Source organism: Rhinolophus sinicus, chromosome 16 (assembly GCF_057876585.1).
Source record: "Rhinolophus sinicus isolate RSI-liver-muscle chromosome 16, RSI-T2T, whole genome shotgun sequence".
Lineage (NCBI taxonomy): Eukaryota > Metazoa > Chordata > Mammalia > Chiroptera > Rhinolophidae > Rhinolophus > Rhinolophus sinicus.
The window spans coordinates 49,643,636-49,668,432 of record NC_142516.1 but is presented as its reverse complement, the minus strand read 5'-3'; the positions used below and the strand labels follow the sequence as shown (position 1 = coordinate 49,668,432).

The 24,797-nt window shown below is 39.4% G+C and overlaps 1 long non-coding RNA gene across 1 annotated transcript in view; it reads right to left on the bottom strand.

Annotated features, from left to right (window-relative positions):
* LOC141571343 (uncharacterized) overlaps window positions 1–24,797 on the bottom strand; it is a 419,842-nt gene that overhangs the window by 136,589 nt on the left and 258,456 nt on the right. Inside the window, exons 4-5 of the long non-coding RNA XR_012496105.2 lie at window positions 14,120–14,281; window positions 38–139 (exon numbers count right to left, since the gene is read on the bottom strand). This is a non-coding gene — a long non-coding RNA (uncharacterized LOC141571343). The remainder of the gene's footprint in view (window positions 1–37; window positions 140–14,119; window positions 14,282–24,797) is intronic.

Sequence of the window (24,797 nt, the reverse complement as noted above, 5' to 3'; positions counted from 1 at the left end):
AAGCTCTCTTCATCATTAGGAATTGAAGATTACTTACCTGTATAATGCAGTATGTTGCACTTTACCACCAGGGCTCAAGAAGACAGTTCTGTTTCTATGAGGGCTGGCAACCATGGCGGAAGGAGTCAGGTATTGAACTCTGGAAAGAACAAAGAATACAGCTTGAAACAGATGGCAAGGCAGAGAGTTTGATGACCTCTGTTCATGTATCACTTTGTGCTGCTGTCTCTATTGCAGGAGGACATAGTGAACCCAGTTTTAAAAGTCAGGTCTTCTCAAGTTCAAAGGTGTACTACGTTTCTCAGCACTTCTTCTCGAGGAGTAAGAAGGCTTTGCTAATACTAAAATTGCTAAAAGCAAATTCATTCTCTTTCTGGACTTTAATTAAGATGTTAGGGTACTACTTCAAGATTTGTGATTGGTTTTTTCCTGGACTCCCTCCATTGTGTCCCAATGTTTGACAGGAAAACTATGACTTCTATTGACAAGTGGATGTGAACAACACTTGTCCAAGAAACTGCTTTCCCATGGAAATTTGCTGGAGTGAGTGAGTGTGTGGTGTGAAGGTCCGTATGCATCTGTGTGAAGGTGGGGAGGGGTGGATTATAAAAAACAGTCTGTCGGGGAAATGTTAAAGGCCAAAGAATTTGATGCATCCAAATCAACAGACTCATTGGTGATTTAACAGACACAACCGTTAACCTGTTAGTGGGCCATTCCACCATTTTCTCTATGGAGGAATGTCCACAGGTTGAGAGGTGAATTGGAAGAAAGGGTTTTTTGGTTTTTGGTTTTTTAATACATTTTGAATTCAAGAAATTAGTACAAACACCCTATTTGCTTTATAAAACACTTGTGCTGTAAAGGAGAACAAAATAGTTATACTACCAATAACTGTATGTGTACGTATACATGTATTTTTTTCATAAATTGCTTCATCATGAGGTTAAATGAGCCATTGATATAATACTAGGAGTAGGATGGCATATCTATCGGACATATCTACTCTTTGTCCTAACCATGAACCCTTGGCCATCTATTAGAACCCAAGACAGTAGAGCTGGTTACTTCTGTTTAGATATCCATATCCTTTTTTTTTTCCACAAGAAGCAAACAGAGGTTTGTTTCCTCACACTTAGGCTCCTCTCAGACTTAAGTGTGAATCCCCTAGGAACCAAGACTGCTACCCTGTATCCCCGAAAATAAGACCTAGCCAGAAAATCAGCTCTAATGCGTCTTTTGGAGCAAACATTAATATAAGACAGAGTCTTGTATTATATAAGACCCGGTCTTATATGATAGTAAAATAAGACCGTGTCTTATGTTAATGTTTGCTCCAAAAGATGCATTAGAGCTGATTGTCCGGCTAGGTCTTATTTTCAGGGAAACACGGTAGTACTGATATATTGTTGTACAGCTTATGCCTCAATTTATAGTCCTTGATTCCAAGTTATTTAACTTCGCATGTTGTCTCAACTATCTGGTTAGTTCTTGTGTCAGTGGAGAACTGAGGAAAAGCGTCTCTAATAAGTTCTGCACCTCTCGCCTCCAGAAACACTAGTTTTCTAGAACAACTGGGCAAAAGAGAGAGTGCTGAATTTTTACATGCTTTGTCTTAGGCAGTATATCTTAAGCAATAGTTTTCCACCTCTTAGCACTTCGATCTTCTGGGCCTCAGTTTTCTTTTCTGAAAAATGAGAGAATTATTTTATTCAGCAACTATTTCTCAAGTACTTATCACATATGAGGTGCTGTTCTAGGAGATGCCAGAGTGAAGAAGAAGACTCCCTGCCTTCATGGAGCTTGTATTCTAGTGGGGAAGACAGACAATAAATAAACAAAGACTTGTAGAATACGATATCAGACTGTCATAATGTTAAGAAGAAAAATACAGTGGTGTAAAGTGGACAGAGGATGATGGGGATGGAGTTTGAAATTTTAGACTGGGGGCCAGGAATGGCTTCTCTGAGAGGGTGACACTACAGCAGAGACCTGCAGAAGTGAAGGAGAGGGGATATGCTTACCCGGGGGAAATGTGGTCCAGGCAGGAGGAGACGCAGGTGCAAAGACTGAAGGCAGAAAATGCTTGGTGTGATTGAGGACAGCAGGGAGGCAGTCAGCCACGGGAGAGTGGTCAGAGAAGGAATCATGGGAGAAGGAATAGGGCCACATTGTTTTGAGCTTCATGGCTATGGGAAGAACTTGGGTTTTTATTCACTATGTGATGAGGCGTCACTCGAGAATTTTGTGCAAGTGAATGTAATGATCTGATTTATATTTTGAAATGATTTCCCTGGCTGCTCTTAGGTAACTGAAGGAGACAGGAGTACAAATAAAGGAAACAGGATGCTATTGCAAGAAAACACAGAGATGAGGGTACAAGCTGTGCAGATGGTGAGAAATGATGGGATAGATTTTGAAGACAGAACAGATTCAGGACTTGCTGAGGGAGGAGATGTGAAGTATAAGATGGAGAAAAGGCAAACATATGGGTTCAGATTGGATGGCTGAATCAAAATTCACTATCAGACATGGTAGACTTGAGATGTGTAGTGCATTTTCAAGTAGACAAACTTCATAGGCAGCTGGATAGAGAAATTTGGGGGTTCAGAGGCAGTCAGGGCTGGTAAGAAATGTTTGAGTTGTCAGCATGTCGATGGTATTTAAAGTCAAGGAACTAGATGGGACACCAAAGGAATGAGTAGGAAAAAAGAGAGCCAAAGACTGAACCCGAGGGCCCTCCAGTGTTTGGGAGCTTGGATCATGAGGGGTGTCCAGCAGAGAAAACAGGGACAGTGTGACCATTAAACCAGGAAAGAAAGGAGGGAAATCTGGAGGGCGGTAGAACAGTTTTCAGAGTTTCTTTTTAGAGCAGAATAAATCTTTCAAAAATTATTTCTAAATCTGTCTTACAAAGAAGCCAATGAGGAAAACATATTAAATTGTACTGTTTAAGGAATGTGTGTTGAGGGTGGAATTCTACCCACTGGTAGAGAACCCTTTCTGAAGCCATAGCTTTTTGAAGTCCAATTGCCCATCACTGGGATAGTACGATATTCCTAACTAAAGCTTCATGTTAATCCATTTCCACATTCCCAGGACCCAGCTGGGAGCAGGAGATTGAGAAATTATACTTTGGTAAACTCACATAGTGAGCAGAAGAAAGAAGGTAGGATTGGCGGGTGCAATGGACTCAATATGTTTCCCCCAAATTCATATGTTGAAACACAAGCCCCTATGTACTTATGTTTGGAGTTGGGGACTTTGGGAGGTAATTCGGTCACAGGGTGGAGCCCTTCTGTTGAGATTGGTATCCTTCTAAGAAGAGACAGGAGAGCACTTGCTTCCTCTCTCTATAACATATGAGGACATGACCAGGAAGAAGAAGTTCCTTGCCAGGAACCAAATCGGACAGCACCTTGACCCCAAACTTTCCAGCCTCCAGAACTGTGAAAAATAAATTTCTGATATTTAAGCCACTTGGTGTGTGGTATCTTGTTAGAGCAGCACACACTGACTGAGAGAGCAGGGAATGGAAACACCATTTCTAGTCCAGCCAGGGGCCTGTCTGCAGCAGCACACACCACAAGAGTGTGGAGTGGGAGAAGTGTATATAGCAAATGCCTGCCTGGCTCTTCTGAGCTTTTCTGAACAAGTCCTGCATGATGGAGTTGGGCCAAAGTGCTGCTATGGGGGGTAAACACATTTTCTCCAAAAGCTGGGCACTTTCTCTTCCTTTCATGCTTCCCCATGCTTTCACAGTCCCCAGGTACCAAACCTGGTGAAAGGAGGGAGCTATCAGACTAACAGCATGAAAAATAGATGTAACAATGAACTAGAATGAAGCATCCTACTACCCTGTACCAAAAATATATGCTTTGTGATTCTTCTTGACCTTGGATGTTGATCTTGGGAGACTGCAGGGACTTATTTGCTATGAAAGTACATGGACCTCACTCTCAGACCCAGAGCATAGGGAATAATTACTTTTCGGACTCACCTCTATAAATGTTCAGAAAAACTGGGAAATTGAGGTTGGTTTTTACCAAGCAATTCATTTTCCTTCTTTTAAAACTATTAGTTCTCAGTGAAATTTCAATTTAAACAGCTGCATGGTGAAGGGCCTAAGCTATAGTTCTTCCTTCTGTTAATTTCCCCCTTATGTCAATGGGTATCTTCTCAGAGATAGTCGCACATTTTAAAAAAAAAAAATTACTCATTTAGTAGATATTTACTGGGCACTTATTAGGAATCAGGAACAGAGCCAGACACTAGTGCACAGTAGGAACCAAGACAAACAAAAGTCTCTGCACTCACAGAACTTAACATTTTGCAGAATTAGGCATGTAAGGGGGAAAATGCAAATGCAATTACACAGAGTTCCCAACTGTGATTCGTATAAATAAGGTAATAAAGCTAATATGATAGAGAGTGCCTGAGCAGGACATTTTAAATAGAATGATCAGGGATGTACCCTCAGAAACAGTGACATTTGAACTGATGGACAAGCCTGAGGCAGCCCTACAATGACCTGGAGAAGGGTCCAGGCAGAAGAAAGAGTGTAAAAGGCACAGAGAGGAAGGCAGCCTGATATATCCAGGGAACAGGAAGGAAGCCATTGTGGCTGAAACCTACTGAAAGCAAGAAAGATAAAGTGAACAAAGATACAGGCTAACAAAGGACAGATATTATAAGATCATATACAATATAGAAAGAAGTTCTGATTTTATTCTAAGGGGAATGGAAATTGAATGCTTTTAAGCAGGACTTCATCTAGTTTACATTAAAAATATATATATATTTTTTGAAGTAAGTGTAGATTCCCAGGCACTTCTAAGAAATAAAACAGATAGATCCCATATACCCTTCACCCAGTTTCCCCCAATGGCACTATCTTACAAAATTATAGTATACGATCCCCACCAGGATATTGACATAGATATAAATCATCAATCTTATTCAGATTTCCCAAGTTTTTTGTACGTGTGTATGTGTGTGTTTAACAAACTTTATTTTATTTTTAGAGTAGTTTTAGGTTTTAAAAAAATTGGGCAGAAAGTATAGAAAGTTTCCTTGTGCCCCCTCCCCTCCTCGCCATCCCCACTATGAAGATCACGCAAAAGAGCTGTAAATTTGTTACAATCCATGAACCTACATTGACACATCATTATTACCTGAAGTCCACAGTTTACATTAGAATTCATTCCTGGTGTTTTACATTCTATAGGTTATGACATATAATGACGTGTATCCACGTTTGTGGTATGATACAGAATAGTTTCACTGCTCTAAAACCCTCTGTGCTCCACCGATGTATCCCCCTTCCCAAACCCCTGGCAACCATTAATGTTTTTACTATCTCCATAGTTTTGCCTTTCCCAGGATTTCATATAGTTGGAATCATACAGTATGTAGCATTTTCAGATTAGCTTCTTTCATTTAGGCTCCTTCATGACTTTTTATGGCTTGATAGCTCATTTCTTTTTAGCACTGAATAATAATCCATTTTCTGCATGAACTACCATTTATTTATTTATTCACCTGCTGAAGGACAACTTGGTTGCCTCCAAGTTTTGGCAATTGTAAATAAAGCTGCTATCTATTATACGTCCGTGTGCTGGTTTTTGTGTGGACATAGTTTTCATCTCCTTTGGGTAATAGTAAGGAACATGATTGCTGGATAAGAGTAATTTTAGTTTTGTAAGAAACTGCCAAATGTCTTCCAAAGTAGTTGTACCATTGTATTCCCACCAGCAGTTAATGAGAGTTCCTGTTGCCTCACATCCTTGCCAGCATTTGGTGTAGTCAGCGTTCCAGATTTTGGCCATTCTAATAGATGTGTAGTGGTATTTCCTTGTTTTAATTTGTATTTACCTGATAATATATGATGGGAGCATCTTTTGATATGCTTATTTTTCATCTGCATATCTTTTTTGGTGAGGTATCTGTTAAGATCTTGGGCCATTTTTAATCCAGTTGATTGTTTTCTTATTGTTGAGTTCTAATTTTTTGTATACTTTGGACAACAGTCCTTCATCAGTTGTGTCTTTTGCAAATATTTTCTCTCAGTCTGTGGCTCATCTTCACATTCTCTTGATACTATATTTTGCAGAAGTTTTTAATTTTAATAAAGTCCAGCTTATCAATTATTTTTTTCATGAATTTTGCCTTTGGTGTTGTATCTAGGAAGTCATAACTATACCCAAGGTCATTTAAGTTTTCTCTTAAGTTGTCTTCTAGGAGTTTTATAATTTTACATTTTTATATTTATATCTGTGACCCATTATGAGTTAATTTATGGGGAAGGATATAAGATCTGTATCTAGATTCTTTTTTTTTTTTTTTTGCATGTGGATGTCCAGTTGTTCTAGCACCATTTGTTAAAAAGAATATCTTTGCTTCATTGTTTGTCTTTGTTCCTTTGTCAAAGACCAGTTGACTGTATTTATGTGGGTCTCCTTATGGACTCTCTATTCTGTCCCATTGATCTGTTTGTCTTTTGTGTGTGTGTGTGTGTGTGTGTGTGTGTGTGTGTGCCAATACCACATTGTCCTGACTATTATAGCTTTATGATAACTCTTAAAGTTGGGTAGTGTCAGTCCTTCAAATTTGTTATTCTCCTTCAATATTGTCTTGCTATTCTGGGCCTTTTGCCTTTCTGTATAAACTTTAGAATCAGTTTATCAATAGTCACAAAATAACTTGCGGAGATTTTGATTGGAAGAGAGACCAGTAGAAATGTTATTGAGGTTATCGCACCAGTTTGAGATGATTACGCTAAGTGTTGCCATTGGTGCAGGTGTCCAAGGAAGTACATGCCCTTCTCTCTGGGTGAAATATTATTTCTTACCCTTTTCACTGGAACTCCTTCTCATACTTCATTTTGTCACTTTTGTCTAGAAGCCTGTGAGCCTTAAGACTGGATTTCTGATTTGCTCCGGTGATTGTCCACATAACCCTAACTGCTCTCCTTACAGAACTAACCACACGCATTTGTAATTGCTTGTTTACTTGCCTGTTCCTCCCATTACACTGTAAACTCCTTGGGAGCAGGAACCATACAATACTCCTTTCTGTATACTCAACCCCTCATAGAGTATCTGAGACTATTAAACCCTCAGAAATTACTGACTGAATAAACAAATTTTATGAGATATACGTGAGAGATCTTACAAGGGCAAATTGTCTTCCAAAACACAGTTTATTCCCATAGACGTTATCAAAGTGTATTAATACCAGTATGTGACAAATTAAAATTTAATAATTTAAAACTCGATTTTCGATTTAAGTTTGCTTTCAGCATATTCTACTGGAATTTGGTAATAAACAATAAAAGAAACATTAATTGGTATGTTTATTGTACATAAAAGTACTCTGTGTGTTACTGCGAGTTTCTTTTTGGTTTTTTTTTTTAATGCTGTTTCTGATCACTTCTGAACAGAAGAGAGACAGAACGCTGTGCAGAGAAATTATTCTGGTGCCCCACGTCATGGTGGTTAAAGAATTTAAAGTGTTCAGGAAAGTCGATTAAACATAGAGTCAAATGAAACAAACTTTCTTTTAAAAGAAGACTAGTCATGCCTTAATATGCTTAATATACTACTATATAATTATGTACGTAAGCTAATAATGATATAAAAATGAAAAGGTGTCTGACCTCTGATGAGACTGACAGAGACAGAGCGTTGAGGAGTAGGAAGGGCAGGGTCCATGAGAGCGTGTGCTCAATTGCTCCTTGGACCTGGAGCACACTCAGGGGAAGCAAGAGGATATTATAAAATGCTAGGTCCCAGGCATTATTTAAACTCAGAGGGCACTATGGATTAATCACTTCGGATCCAAAATAAGTTCTGGTTTGGATTTTCTTGAGGTTTCAAAGGTAACAAACCAAAACCTACTATTTTTATATTCCAAGGAAATATAACCGAATCCACAACACTCATGCAACGCCAAAAAGTGGCCCAAGCAGCTGTTGCCGCTGAAACCTTTATGTGCTGACTATAATTCGGAGGAAACTTTTTTGGACAAGTGTGGATGAGGGCTTTCTGCGCAGGATTGAATGTTCAAAGTGCTGACACACAGGATGACAGTGTGACATGGGAATCAGTATTCCAGGCTACGTTACTTTAAAAAATAATGTATGACTGCTTCCCAAGAAAAACATACCAAAGAGCCAGGCCTGCCTCTGTGTTTCTGTCAAATGCATACTTGTACTAAGATTCTTTCAAGATAGAGTAGTGGGATTTTCCCACATTACAGTGTCCTGCTGCTTTGTAAATAATCTGGCTCCTGTTTTTATTAGATGACATTTTAGGGAATGATGACTTACTCTGTAAAAGTATGATAGGAAGAAACACTAGCAGAGAGATGTAAACAATGACCTTGAATTTTCCAAGGAATGATTTTTCACTAGAACCACAAGATGGCATTGTCTACTATGAGACGGTGTTCTGACACTCGGCAAGAATTGACAACAAAGAATGGAGACAGAGTTGTTTCACATTCCTCATTTCATTTGGAAGATTTAGCACCTCCCTTCCACATCAGCTTTATTCACTGTGTGTTGTGGGGTTGTGGAGAGTGTTGGGTTGTAAAGGAGGAGAAACGGGTGGAAATGAGTCTTGTGCAGCCTCAAGTAGGTCACTGAAGGGCTATGATGAAATAAAGAGCCATGGAAGTGTCTGTAAGAACCAAAGTGCTCCCAACTCCCATAACACCGGATTTAAAGACTCAGCTTGTGTTTCCACATCAACACAGAGGATATTTAGATGTGATGCCCTGGTAGTTCAAGCAATTCAGATATTTGTTTAGAACAGTCATACCCAAGCTTCATACCCAAATTTCCACTATACTATGTGTAGAATGGAATGCAGTCTCTCATCTCGCGTCTCCAATCTCTGTACATGATGCCATAGTGTAAAGTATAAGGAACAAATTCATAGCAAGTATAATGCATACATTGAAACTTGTACTTTAGAAAAGTTGCTCATTTTAAGCCTCATGACAACCCCATAGGTAGGTTTTACAGATGAGGAAATTAAGGCTCAGAAAGGCAAAGAAACTAGTCTTCACTCATAAGGTGGTGTTCTGTGACTAATCTCAGACTAATCTAGTCCTAATAACCATGTGCTTGGCACATTACTGTACTGTTTTCAAATAGAAAGATACTGTGTAACTAAGCAAACCTGAAACAATGCAACGTTCTCTTTTTAGCTTCAGTGTACCTGTCTGTATCAAGGGGTTTGGTCACAGGTTTTGAGCACCTGTAAAGGAGAAACTATGCCTGCCCCACGCTTCTGTTCTTCAATGTTCTGGTTGAGATGTCCAGTCAATATAAAAATAAGGCAATTGGATAATTTTACTTTGTCCTTCATCTCACCTAAGAGGCTGACCTCTAGAGACTGCATCATCTGGGCTTCAGTTGGGTTTGTCCAATGTGAAGGTACAAGCAGAAGATCCCATGGAAGAAGAAGAGAGAGGTTGGGGTATGTATAACTCACACTTCTTCTGGATTTATCACAATCATGCCAATCACTGCATCTTCCTATGATTTCTATTGTGGCGTCTCTTCCTTGGCTGTAGCTCTCAACTGGGCTGTAGGAACCCCATTGCTACCCTTGCCCTGTTACTAATGCCCAGGTATCTCAATACCCCTTGTTGGTTCCCTTAACTATACCCATACCTCTATAATTTTTTGTTTCATTAAAAAAGTATTCATAATTCCCTCACGGAGATGTTATCTGTTTTCTGTTGGACCTTGAGTTATAAAGGCAAGAGAGAAAGAAGAGCTTCCACTAACCTAAGCATCACCTTGGGTAGCCTCAGAAACTACAGAGCTGAGTGGAAGTGCATTTGACATCAAGCGGATGGAGTAACCTTATGGAGAGTCACCTTGCACTTCTGAATCCCTATGAAAGATGGATATTGTAATGGCTGCTTTGCCTATGCTTAGTGCAGACAAGATACAATTCAATCCAGCAAGTATTTTCTTGAGTTCCTATTATGTGCTAGCACTGTGTTGGAGTAGAAGCCACAGAGGTAAAAAACAATCTCTTCCCTTAAGGAGCTCATAATCTAGAAGGGAAGATAGAAGATAGAGAAGAGAGTCAACAATTCCAGGGGAGACATGCTGAAGAGTCAGAAAGGAAGCATCCTTTATTTACAGTTTGGGGGAAGATGGTAGTATTCAGGATAGCTTGGCTTTGTTATGGTAACAACTCAACCCTGAAACCGAAGGGGCTTAACACAACATGATTTACCTGTCTGTCTCTCTACACTTGTTAATTAATATTGGGCAGCCTTCTTGTAGCTATATAATTTGTAACATGTGGCCTCCAATGTTCTATGTCAGAGAAAGAGAAGGATGGAAGCAACACATGAATGGGGTTGGCCCATAAGTAACAAAGTCACTTTTGTTCACAGAAATCAGAACTAACTTTTGCCACAAGGATTTATGGGATTTTTTTTTTTTAGAGGAGGTGACAGTTGAGCTTGGTCTTAAAGAATAAGAGGAAATTATAGATAAGAGATCTGATGATAAAGAGAGGGAAAGGTGTTACAGACAAAGAAAAGGACATGTTTAAAGGTAAGGTACCAAGGAAGTATGGAGTCTTCAGGGAAATGCATATATTTTGGCATGGGTGAAACCCAGGAGGCCTTGAGAGGTCGAGGCAGGACAGGAAGGCAGTAGTCAGGGGATAAAGGGCTTCATTTGCCATGGGTAGGATTTAGATGCTCATCCTCAAGGTTTGAGGAAACATTAGAAAACTTCAAAGGTGGGGAAAGTAACATGAGAAACATACAATTTTAAAACAATTTTCCTCCTACCAGGGATGAGAACATATATCAGAAGGGAGTGAACTGGAAAGCAAAGGGACTCGGGTATAAATCCAGACACAAATGGGAAGGGTCAGAAGAAAGGAAGCAGGGGTGGGGTGAAGAGAGTGTGATGGATTTGGTGCTACTTCAAGTTGGACTTCAAAAAACTCTGTAACCTTGAGGGGAAGCATGAAGAGTCTCAGATGAACTTCACGACTTCTGACTTATATTCATGAATGGAACATGTTATGTCCCTGAGCCAGGGAGCATATATTGAGGAGCAGAAGATAAAGGGGACAAATAGAACTCCCTTTGAGACATGACAAGGTTTAGGTTCTACAAGATGCACAAGTGGTGACATCTAATAAATAATTGGAACAAGATCAAGACCTTGGCTGTAGATACAGAACTGAGAGTCAACATAGGTGGTCACTGAAGCCTGGAGAACAGGCGAGGTGTCTATGAAGAACGGGTAACAGAGCTCAGGATGCACCTCTATGAGATATGACAGGGAGTGGGTACTCGTAAATAATGAGCTCCAGGGGAAACCTTGATTGATGGTAAACTATGAGTACAAAGGCAACACTCAGAAGTGAAACACGGATCAGTATGAGGGAGAGCGTGAGGGTGAAGGAAAGGGATATATTATCAAATGATTAGTCTGTGAGTGGAAGAAAAAGAGAAAAATAATGAACTTCACATTGCAAAAGAGGTCCTCATAAGTCAGAGAGACACAGGTAAACAAGGCAGCGGATCTGAAAAGGTCTGAGTCAGCAAATTAGAAAGGGCTGAGTGTGCAACTATGAAAACATCTTGGTTAATATTCCTAAAAACAAATCAGTTTGTCAGTGTTCTCCCTTCCTAATGCCTACCAGGTGGACAGGGATTCAGACATTTTCCTAACCTCTGGTGCACTATATAGAGCAAATCTGGAAACTTTTAATTTGATAAATCTGGGAATTTCCCAGGCAGCAAATCTAAAAATCTCTAAGTAATATATGTGTGTGTGTGTGTGTGTGTGTGTGTGTGTGTGTGTGTGTATTTAACTTAGGGCTTAAGATAGTCCATGTACAGACCCAGTGTCTTATGTTTGCTACCTCATTTAATTCTTTGAAAAGGGTATTATTATTCCCATTTCAGATATAAGAATCAAGGGCTCAGACAGATAATGTGGCACATCTAAGATTGAACAGCTGGCAAAGGACAAAGACAAAGCAGCGGCCACTAGCCATCCTACCTCCTATAAGTTCTGAAATCAGAAATACCCCTAATCAATAGAGCTCTGAAAATTGACAGGTGAGTAAATTTAAAAATCACTAACTCTAAACCTTAAAATTATGATCTATGATTTTCTCACCCCTTCTTCATTTGCCATTAATGTTGGTGGTTTCTCCTTCTATTATTGACTCTTTAAAACCCACGAACATTAGTTATTAAGCAGCACCTCACTCCACCCACAGATCCCTATTTGACTTACTCTAAGTGCAAGGGGACTAGAGACTAGAAAACTAGGTACCCAAGTAACCACTGCATGGGAATGATCTTTCACGTTATGCAAACGTGCCCTCTTCCCATTGGCTCTCCTGTTTATACATCCATAGTGACTAAAGGAATGGGGAAATTGTAGTCCAAGGATTTAGAGTGTTCAGGAAAACCAATTAAACATATAGAGTCAAGTGACACAAACTTTTTTTAAAAGATGGGAGGGGCTTGGGAGGGGGTTGACGGTAGTCATGGGGCTGTAGGGTAGAGCATAAGGAATATAATCAATAATATTGTAATAACTATATATGGTGCTGGATGGGTACTAGATCTAGTTGGGTGATAGATGGGAAGGGGGTTGGGACAGGGTGGAAAAGGTGAAGGGATTAAGAAACGCAAATTGGTAGTTACGAAATAGTCACAGGGATGTAGAGTACAGAGAAGATAATCAATAATATGGTAAAAACTTTGTGTAGTGCTAGCTGGTTCTAGTCAGGGGATCACTTCCTAAATTGTACACATGTCTAACCACTATGCTGTACACTTAAAACTAATATAATATTGAATGTCAACTCTAACTGAAAAATTTAAAAAGGGGGGGAAGGTCAATAATATTGTGATAGCGTGGTACAGTATCAGATGGTTGCTGGACTTACCGTGATCACTTTAGCAGAGGGATATAATCAATAATGTGATAATACCTGTATAGTGCTAGGTGGGTACTGTTGATTTCCTTAAGAAAAATAATTTGAAACAAATATATAGATATATGTTGATAGTCATTAAATGTGGGTGGTAGGTTCACTGGCATCTAGATATTGTTCTCTATACTTCTGTGTATGTGTAAAATATTTTATGATTAAATATAATACTCATGATATCCTGTGATGTACTGGGAGAACGAAGTTATGAGTTAGTTCTGAGAACCTGGGAATTATTCTTCTAGGGCTAAAGATGCTAAAAATGCAGTGAAATGCTAACTTTCACTGTGTAGCTCTGAAATATTTTATGCTCCCTCTTCAGATTATTGCACTTACATCCAGCAGTCTCTATCTTCTCCAGCCCTGATCTGTTTCCCCTTATCCTTAGCTCTGTCTAGTCAAAGGCATTAGCTACTGGTTACATCCAAATTCAGGCAAAGCCAGTTCCCAAGTCTAGACATAGCCACAGGACAACATGTAAAACGAAGGAAGGAAGGAAGGAAGAAAAGAAGGAAGGAAGGAAGGAAAGAAGGAAGGAAAGAAGGAAGGAAGGAGGCAGGGAAAGAAAGAAGGAAGGAAAGAAAGAGGGAGAAATTGGTTCCCCACCAAAGAATCTAAAGCCTTCTCAAGGAAAAAAAGATTATTATAAAACGCTAGGCCCAAGAAGAACCGTAAGAATTATATAGAACAAATCCTAATTTTACAAAGAAGGAAATCCTCCAGAGAATGGCTTTTCTCAGTTATAAAGACTAATTAATAGTGAAATCTGGACATGGGAGAGGACCCAGAATCCTACTCCAGGAATCTTCGTACTGCAGCACCCATGACACTAACAGAATTTTGGAGCTAGACCGGAGCCTGGAGGTCATCCAATCCACACCCTTTATACTATAAACACAAGAACCAAGATTTCTAATAATCCTCGCACTGAAGAATTTAAGTTTCCAAGCCAGCTTCATCCACTAAAAAATTTATGGTTTGTAATTAATGAATCTGAGAATCTCACTCTTGAATATAAAAATTGGTAAATCACTTAATCTGTGAATCAACGAGTGGAACGAATTCTGAGAACCATTGAGTTGTCTAATGCAAGACTCTTGAGTCATCTCTGTACTTACTGTGTACTCTGTTTGGCAGCTTTCTCCATCTTCTTTGTCTAGATCTAGAGCAATACTGTTCATCCATCCATTCACCTTCCGCTTCCTTTGCAGTCTTCCCTGCCATGCTGATGTTGACTTGGGTCTCCCTTCTCTTCATCACCACATAATTTTTACAAGTGACTAAAAATAAAATCATATATGATAAGTGTTATAACACAATTTTACCCTCTCTCCCCCCGTTAAATTACAAGTTCCTTGGGAATATGTGCCATGGTCTGACTAATCAGTAAAAAATAGTGCACAGCCAATAGATATTTATTGAATGAATTAATGATTCATTCTCAGTGATACTTATGTTTCCCAGAAACAATTAGATTTACTCAGTATTATTACTGACTCCTAAATTCTTAGAATTACTTTTGGTCTATGATAAAACTCCCCATAGATTGTATCATGAAACAAACTTTGAAGAGCTCTGGCAGAGCATTCTTCCTTCAGTTGTGAGTTGGACAGAGATGGAATAGTCTACCTCTAGAAGCAGTTCTCCATTCATAGGAAATGTTTAAGAAGGAGTGGAAAACATTCAGGAAAAGGTGTCTTAGAGGAAATTTGAACACTGGATAAGGGTTGGGCTAAGTAGCCTTCAATATTCCTTCTACCCAGGATATCTCCAGAGACTCAGATTGTTGGTAGAAGGACCAGTTCATCAGTCCATGAGTTATTCACTCATTAGCAGGAACAGGGGAAACGCAAAGGAGGAGAGACATGATAGTAGCTTAGAGGAACTGAGTCTAACAGAGAAACCCACTCAATTCTTTGAACAGCCATAGAAAGAAGCGGGATCACCCTTTTCTGGTTGCCCAATAGGCAGCATGAAGTTAAGAGAACGTTGTGCAAATACTATGCCAATGGTAGAAAGAACATTCTAAGAGCTAAACCAGTGTAACGGTGGAATAAGCTCCCTAATGTAGGAATGAATTCACTTTTCTTAGAGGTAGTCAACAACGAGGTTGATGATCAACGGCTTGGGATGCAGTTGGGTGGATTTTTATTCTCATTGGAAGGCCAAGTTATATTTAGGATGTCCACATATCCTGGTTTTCCCAGGAAAGATCTAGTTTACATCTGTTTTTCTAGCATAATTATTAGTTCTGCCCCATTTCACTTTTAAAAATACTCCAGTTTGGAAGATAAATCATACGGTTGCCCTACTTATATTAGATGACTCTAAAATCCCTTTCAACTTTAATAATCTTGCTCAATGTTTTGCGTAGGGATAGGGACCTTATAAAAGAAGGAGCATGTTGGCTGGGTTAGAGAAGGGGATTTTAGACTGAAGGAGATAGTCCCTAAGATTCCATTGGATTAGCTCTTCTCTTCCATGACCACAACTATCACTATCTGTGAAAAAAACCTCAAACCCATGCATTTATCTCTATCATCGCTACTAGGTCATGAATTCTGACTGACCTTAGGGAGAGTATCACTTTTATGTTCTATAGGCACCGCTAATGCAACACTTTGCATAGTTTCGGGGAAAATACTGTAAGAATTTGTTACAGGAGATTTTTCTGAAAATGCATATCTTTCATAACAAAAATTCATATGGACATAGTAATAAAATTAAACACATGTATTAATATTACATGTTGATTTACAACGACTTGTGCAAAGTTTTTTTATCTTATCACAGAATCCAAGTAATTGTACAAAGTGAGAATATTCTATGGTCAGTCTCATACTGTAACAAAAGATTAAAGTTCTTAGCCTGGTGCTATGTACTTTTTGCTTCCTCAATACATATTTAAATGATAATGGAGTCTTAAATTGGGAAAGTGTGGGTGCTGGAAATGTATATATTTTCCTGTCTCTAAGTGACATTTTTGAGTATCAGAGCTGAAGAAGGGTCACAGACTTTAACACATATTCAAAGTTTTGTCATAGCTCTCTTCAGGGTGCCCTTGAGGAAATTTGAAAATGTCTATTGTGAAAATGAAAACACTGCTTGTAGCTGCAGCCCAACAAATTCTTTGGAGAAACACTAGCGAATTATTAAGTAAAAGAGGCAGAAACTAGGCCAACTTGCCATGGTATGGATGCATTCGGCATCAATGAGTGCCATCTGACACAACTCATCTCATCCCAGAGAATTAAAAATTTCAAGGGTTCAGAGTTATAAAGTCCTAAAATTGTTGAACTGCCTGGGGTTTATAATCCAGCACTGGAAATGATGGCATTTCACATCACCTGGGCACTCATTAGAAATGCAGAATCTCGGGTCCCACCCTATCCTGCTAAATCAGCATCTGCATTTTGGCAAGTATGGGAACTTAAAAATATTCATCACAAGAAAAAAAAAATCTGTAACTATGTGAGATGACAGATGTTATTGTGATAATCATTTCACAATATATACATATATCAAATCATTATGTTGCACATCTTAAACTTACACAATGTTATATGTCAATAATATCTCAATAAAACGGAGGGTGGAGGTGAGAAACACTAACCTAGGGCACTGACTGACAGGAAGCCTATAGGCCTGGATTCAGACCGGACTCTGCCAATCATTGTAGGACTTAAGTTGCAGGATTAAACCACACATCATGCTGACACAGAGGTGGGAGTCCCCTGTATGTTCATTCCCTTGCTCGCACACTGTACAAAATCTGTCCCAGCCTTGGTCAGCCCAGAAATGGGCTTCTCTACCCATCTCCTGCAACTCCTTTGACCCTGACTGGGTGCCCTTCTTAGAAAATATCCACAGACCATGACCTAGAAAGACCCACTTGGTCCATGACTCATGATCATCTTCCCACCCTCCACCTTTCTTCTGAAGACTTGTAAAAGCGTTCCTCTAGGGGAAAACGTCCGAGAAGCAGAACCTGGCTCTGTGTTTTTCACACAGCCTGTTCGAGGCTTTCGAAGAGCATGAAATGTAATTAACACCGATGTCAAATCTGCAGTTGTTCGTTATGAGGTTATTCAGTGCTATTGTTACCTGACCTATAAGCAGCTGTTGCCAAATAATGTAAATTGTCACTGGAATCTGGAATTATTATATACAAGTGAAATAAATCTGCCTCTCAGATTGCCACAGTACAGAATCTTTCCCTCTCCTGCTCTCAACCCTCGCCGTAGTCTGGTCATGTAAAGCTGTAGTCACACGTCTCATTTTCTTTATTCAATTTCTCTTTTTAAATTTTTTTCCCCTGAGGTTCTGCTCTATTAAACATTTTTATTCCTGCAACCCAGGATTTTTGGCTATGTAAGACATAGTAAAGAGGTTAATCTGAGCTGCAATAGATCAGATCTGTTACACTCATTCAGATTTATCTGACTCCTTTGCTGGTTCACCAGCTTGAAATCTTTGGCACTGCTTCAGGCCATGTCTCTGGTAGAGAGGGTTTTTTTGTGTGTTTTTTCTTTTTGTTTGTTTAATTTTATTTTAAAGGTTGCTCTGTTTTCATTACAGATGATATGGTTGAATCTCAAACTGCCACAAAGTAAAATGCATATACTAAATTTGATAGATATTTTTCCCCCTGGGGCCATAAAATTGGAAACAAAAGCAATTCAAGGAGCTCTTTTCAAACTTCTGGGACACGCACTGGAAAATATATTACGTTGGTTGGCCTTATTTTTGTTCTTGGGTGCTGGAGACCTGAAGGCAGCAGCTGTTTTTTGCATATGCTGATATTATTCCTACCGTGATAAATACAGATATACTGCGTGCTGGACAGAGAGAGGCACTGGTATTCGGCCTGGGCTCTCAGGCGCCTCATCAAGGCAAGGATGCTGGAGCTGGCACACAGAGGAATTATTCAGTGATGAAAAATACCAAGAGGTGGTAGAATCCCTGCCGTGAAGGCAAAGAAGAGAGAAGGCAAAGCTGGAAAAGCCCTTGCTCTCCGCGGGAGAGTTGGTCATACTTCCCAGGTTCCCGTGCTTGTCCAGGATTTTGGAGGTCATTTTGGGCTTTTTGATTATCAGGAACAACTGACTTGAAGATGTTTCAAACTGGGTATTGGTGGGAAGTAAGTACACAAGTGCCATGAGTCTAATAGATCATAAGAGAGTTTTTTCTGATAAGATGACGCAATCTTTGCCATTGATGAGTTTCGCTTTGAATTTCAAGCAGGCATAATGCTGGATAATTTAAATTTGAATGGTATTGATTACAACATGATTGGCAGTCCCTGTGGTGCTGGGGGAGCATCTGCCCCTAGGAGGTAAGGCTTTCCTTACCTTATAGAGCTGATGAGAGAAACTACCCTGGGCAACCTGGGGCAGCTCAACACCACATTTTTGTGTCTCTGTTAGTGACATGGTCTCATCTCCAAAGAGTTTCTCTCCCAATCAGAGACAAAACCCCAACATCTTTGGAGCCCTTTATCCCAAGACACAGAGGGGAGACACTTGGAAGGTAACAGCGTACTGACTCCCGTAATCCCTTCAAGTTCTTCTGTCTTTAAGGTAAAAGGTGTCTGCAATACCTTTATGCTCTGAATAATTATTTTCCACAAACCAATCCTTTATCATGTCTTAGGCTGTAGAAGCTGAATCTCAGGGTTGAATGCAGGGCAGAATCATGACTCCATCTTTCCTCAAGAAGAAACCTTGAAGCAGACATAGGAGGCACCGACACCTTAGTTTTCCAATTGGTTTTCCTTATTTCTCTGAAGCCCAGAGATCTAAGCCTCCTGGTCACAAAGGTCCTATTAAATCAATGTTCCTTGCTTTGTGGCTCTGCTGTGTCAAAAGTCCTGGCTGTTTCTAGAAAAAAAGCATGCCCAATTTTACTTATACATACAATTGTTTTGAATCCACTTGTCTGCCTAACTTCAAAGAAAGCATTTGTTTACAAATTAGTCCCCAGTATTTTTTCACTTGGCCTATAAAGTCCTTGTGGCTGTGGAGACACTGACAAAGGTGGGGTCAGGCCATCCTCCATGTGTCTTTCATCTCCACCCAGAACTCCACTGAAGGGACACTCAAGCTTCCCATTTTAGCGTCTGGGAGACACAATTGCTAGGGGAAATGACGGATGGATTACCATGCTGGCTCTGAGGGGGCTGCACAGGCATCAATGTCTCATAAAACTTGTTTTGTTTTTGTTTTTTCTTCCAAAAGATGAAATGAAATCAACTGGAAAGAAGAGCTACTTACTTGGTTTTATTTTCAAAATGCTCCCGAGGTCAAATAAAAAGATAATGTCTTTTAAAATACCACTCTGACTACTCTGAAGTTTATGAGGTAGCCTGGATTCACAACCCATTGGGTTATGACTAAAAATATTAAGCACCACAGATCTGCTTCTCTGCCACTTGTGCTTTTTATTATAAAGAAAATTATCTTTGTGATTTCTATAGGAACACACAATTGAATCACCAAAGACTTGTATGAGCATTGTTGGTCCTAAATTTTAAAATGGGTAATTTTTAAAGGTTCATTTATAAGTTGATTTTTTTTTTTAGAAGTCAGAACCCGTTCCACAAAGAAATAAGATTAGAAATTAAGCATAGGACTCCTCAAAATCTCCTTAACCCATAATGTGTTTATATTATTCTGTGCTTTCAACATAATATAGTTAATAAAAAAATATAAAATAACTTTTTCCACTCTGAATAGTTTTTGTGTGAAAACACATTTTTTAATTAGAGGAAGATGTGGAAGCCAGTGGAAACTGATAAGCAATTGGACACTTTCCAAGGCTTCAGGATATAATGGCAATTGGCAAATTTCAAAACGTGTGGTGTTATTTACTTAATCAGATGTGTTAACAGTCATGCTTATCAGATCATGTTGGGCTCTTCCTTTTTCTCTTTTAATCTTAATTACATCTAAAAAAAAGGAAAAAATGAGAGGAAAAGCAGAAAAATATTTTTTTCTGTGGTGTCTTAGGTGAAAGTTGGACAAAACATATTACAAAAATGCAGTTACCTAAGAAAGTGTTTGTTCATATGAAAAAGAGACTGACCTGAAGTGTGAAATTAACGGATCTGTGGCCAGTAAAATTGCTGAAAAGCATAGAATATAGTCTGTGCAAATCCTCCTTGAAAGAAAGAACATTATGGTAAACCAGTGGTTCTCAAAGTTTGCTTCCCAGACCAGCAGCTCTGCTTTACTACACAGCCTGGCAGCTTGTTAGAAATGAAAGTTACAGGGCCCAATCCTAGACCTGCTGAATCACAAGTTCTGGGAATGCGGTGCAGCAATCTGTGTTTTAACAAGCTGTCCGGGAGACCCTGCAGGCTACAATTTGAGAAGCACTGCGCTGTGGATTGGAGAGTTTCCTAAATGACCACCAGGTGGCTCTGGTGGTCAGGACAGACAGGCTAAGGAAGGAAGTTTGGTGGTGCGCACAGAATTAACGCTACTCTTAAGTAGCTTTGTGGAGGAAGATGACTTACTTATCTGTTGCCTTAAAAATCTTTTTCAAATGGTCAAGAAGGAACTATAAATTAACCGCAACTCACCAACTAAAATTATGGGGCATCTCAAGGTTTGGTTTTTATGTCCAGGGTTTGTTTGCAAAACTGGATATATTTATTAATACGTAGAAAACATAAAATACCTGTTTTCTGTACTGTGATTGCAAATAGTATTACTATTATATAAAAACATTAATTTAGACACTTAAATTATATCAGAGCTATAGCATGATACAGCTAGCGAAATTAGAAATTAACCCTTAACACGAATGTTGGGTTCCACCGCATTTGTTGCCCATTCTTGCTCTAGATCCACGCTTCACTCCTTGAATCTACTTTTGGCTTTGTCTCTGTTACATCCCTTCCGGTTTTTCTAGTTTTGACCCTATCTTTTACTCAATCTCTGGTATTTCTCATTCCCTGTTTTTATAATAGCAACTCAACCTTCATCCCCTGGCTCCCTACTTAAAGGTCAGGTACTGGAGATTTAGGATGGCTTTGGTCCGTTCCATTGGATGGGGCAGCAGAGAGGGGAGAAAGCTAGCGTGGAGGCCCTCTACTCTAGCAGCCCTTGGACTAGGTGGATTTTTGTGTCTGTCATCTCAAGATACTATTACTTAATAGTTCAAATAGTTCTAATAAAACTGTAAACTTATCAAATAAAAAGCACAACAAAGCTCAATATAAATATTTTGGATTTCTTTTTTGTTGTCGTTGCACCATGTTCCTTATCAAAAAGGATTCTTCACCCACAGGGATTCAAAATCCGAAGTCTTCTGACATAAAAGTCTATTTCAATATCATTGCTTTCCTTTGTAACTCTAGTGTAATTTATCTTATGAATTTTAAAATGGCTTCATTAGACTGCCGAAGGAATCCATGTAAGAGAAAATGAAGAAACTCTGTATAGTACTGTGGGACACTGCCTCTTCATCAGAGGGAGTAATGCTCATCTCTCTGGGCCTCACCAAGGGACAGAAGAAACAGCTGCCCAAGGGCAGAAAGTAAACTGAGTCCCTAGCTAACGTGATCAAGGGTTGTCCTGCTCCCAAATTCACATATGTCTCAAGCCAGCGAGGGGAAATATTCCTGCCAATTCATCAAGGCCATGTCCATGTTAGCCCAGCCTAGTCTCCCCAGAATCCTAAGGCTCATGGTAGGCACTTAATGTAATGAATACATATTATTTGATCAAAATAGAGTGAACTTAACTATGACAAATGAACAGTGCATGACAGAGTATGGGTCAAAGACTTAAGTTCTTATTATGCCATGTTAGTTTTTAAAAATGCCCCCCAAGTAAAAAGAGCCAAGTAAATACTTTTGTCTTACAGCAATGGTGAGGGGCGATTTTGGCATCATCAATATATAAAATACATCTTTTAAAGGGAAAAAGGCATTTCTTGTTTCAGAAGACATTTCGTACCATGGTAGGTTTTAGAGCTGGCTTCTGAGGAACAAAATCCATATGTCACTCCTGCCAACGCCAGGTCCTGACATGTCACTAATCTTGGCTGAGAACAACAGTCTGAGAATTTCAGGGCAAAGTCACTAGCTAAAAGGAATCAGATCTTCCATACCCAAAAGAAAATTAAAATTCTATACCTTGGCAGGACTCAGGAAGAATCTACTTCACAAGTGTGGCTGCGGAGGAACTAAGCAATGCTCTTAAAACCAACTCCCCTCCTTACCAATCAGTCTCCATAACTGTCACCGTTTGCGATCACAAATATCATTTTCCCCTATATTATTTTGTTTTCTCCAAACCCGTTTTAGGGGAGTAGAGCAGTATTTGTCCCTTTTTACAGATAAGGAAATAAACAACCTGTTTGTCCATGTTTCCATGATTAATTAGTCCTAGAATTAGAAGGAATCTCTCCACACATAATTGGTGGAGTTTCGATAAGAGCAGAGGGATCCTTTCAGATACCATTAGTTCATCCTTTTAAATTGCTGACTCTAGTTCATTATATGGAAATTTGATTTATCCATTCTCAAGTTGGTGGACATTTAGGTTGTTTTTAGTTTGGGTCTATTTATAAATAAAATTGCTATGAACATTCATATGCAAAAAAGAAGTGCTGGTGACGTACAAGGCTTCGCAAACAGCCCTCTTGGTTTTTAGAACTCTCTTTTTTTTCTCATTCGTTATGAATAGGAGCTCTTATCTCTGGCAGGGAAAATACTCAGCCTTTACCTGAGATGACAACAGAAAAGGCAATCTCTCCTCCCTAATGAAATAAATCAGTTTGTATTTTGTGTCTTGTTTGTTTATTTGCTTTTGGTGCCACTGATATAGCCACCAGCCAACCAGCCAACAAGTCGGGGAAATTCATGAATTATAGATTTGGAATTGAGGCCTGAAATTTTCACCATAGTTTGAAAGCTGACAATAAAGTATTTACTATAGTGGGAAAAAAAATCATAGGATATAATTTTAAATTAATAGTGAATTTTATGGTACCTTTGTCTGGCTTATCAGATGAGGCAAAAATAATAAGATATTATTTCTCTTAGAAGAAAAGATTCTGTTTCATGTCTCAGTTCTTGAGGAGACAGACATAGTCTCACCAGTACTAGACATACCCTGTACACTTAAGCTATGCTCTGTATTACAGTCAATGTTGCATATGGAGGTGGCAATGCGGGCCAAAAGCTGGTCCCTTGAGAGGGGGAGAGGGGTCACAGGATGGGAGATAGAACTAGATGAAAGTCACCCTTAGAATCGAGGCAGAACTCAATGTTTAGGAGCAGATGAGCATGACTGATGGGACTTTATTAACATTTAGAAGGCAGAACACTTGCGCAGGTAAACAAATAAGAACCACAAATGACCATCTGGAGCTGAAAAAAGACTGTGCAATAAGCAGTTACCTACACAGCTTGGCCAAGGCCGGTCACTGCTTGGAAACACAGCAGCCCCAATTCGTAAAATTAGGCGTTAGATCAGATTCCACAAAATACTGGTAGACAAAGGGAGGCTGGAGCCCCACGTTGCAGGCAGAATTTGGAAGTTAGAAAGTTGGGCATTGAGAAATAAGAGAGGAGCTGTAGGAAAAAAAACTTACTGAGTACCTGTTTTATGTAGGGCCTACTGCTAACCATTAAAGGATGGGAGACAACTGGAAATCCAGAGAAAGGCAAAGAAATCCACAAAGGAAAGTGTTTCTCATTTTAGCTGCATTAAAAGTGATCTTAAAAAAACAAACACAAAACTCCTACAGCACTGTGTAAATGATCATGCAACCAAAATGAGGAGGGCAGAGGAGTCCTGTACATCTTGTTGATTTATCTGACTTCACAACTCACAGCTACCCCTCATTCCCATTTCAACTTCCTTTTTCCAAGCACTAGATGGCATATGTAGCAGGTGTCCTTAGCGTCCTAGATTGGCCCACTTGGCACTCCATTTCAAGAGTTGTGGGTGGCATCTTAGTGTGGTAACTCTGCTTGAGAGAACATGCGAGGCCTACACAGGGCAAGCGAGAATTATCATGTTTCATGCACCACTGGAGGGGGGACCCTCAACTAATGGCAGATGGGAATAGGTTGATAAACCGTCTGCCTTCTCTATGTCTTTAGTGCCACAACTTGAACTACCTAACACAAGTCCTACCCTGGCAATACCAACCCTAATCTACTCACAAACACACGCCATACAACTTCTTACGAGTGGTTCCTGGGCTCCACAACTAAGTAAAATATTCACCCTAAATCTGCGTCATAGGACCTATTTCTGGGGAAACTTAAGACTGTGTGTGTGTGTGTATTTAAAATAATTTATTCAGATTTGATATTTATTGATCAAGTTTACCCTGGTATTTTGCAGGGTTCCTAAGTTGCCAAGCCAGTGTTCTAGGAGGAATGAGGTTTGCATGAGATTTGTTGGCTTAGAGCCAGAGGCAGCTGTGAAAGGAGAGTCCTGGGCTCAGATTCTGTAGAAAGAGGAGGAGGATCCTTCTTCATCAACAGAGAAAATTGGATTTCTGTAAGGTCTACTTACTAAGTGCTTTGAGTTCATCAAATAAACCAAATACGAATTCTCCCTTTTATGTACAACATTTAACAAGCACAAATAACAAGATATTTTAAATAAGCCGAACAAAAATGTCAAAACATTCTGTGGCCGTAAATTAAAATAAGCCAATAAATTGACTTTTGGATGATTAAAACACTATGTTCTTATGTCTGACTATGACTAACCAGAGAGACAAATACATGTAGTATATTGTAAAATCTTATTTCCCTCTTCCCAGAAA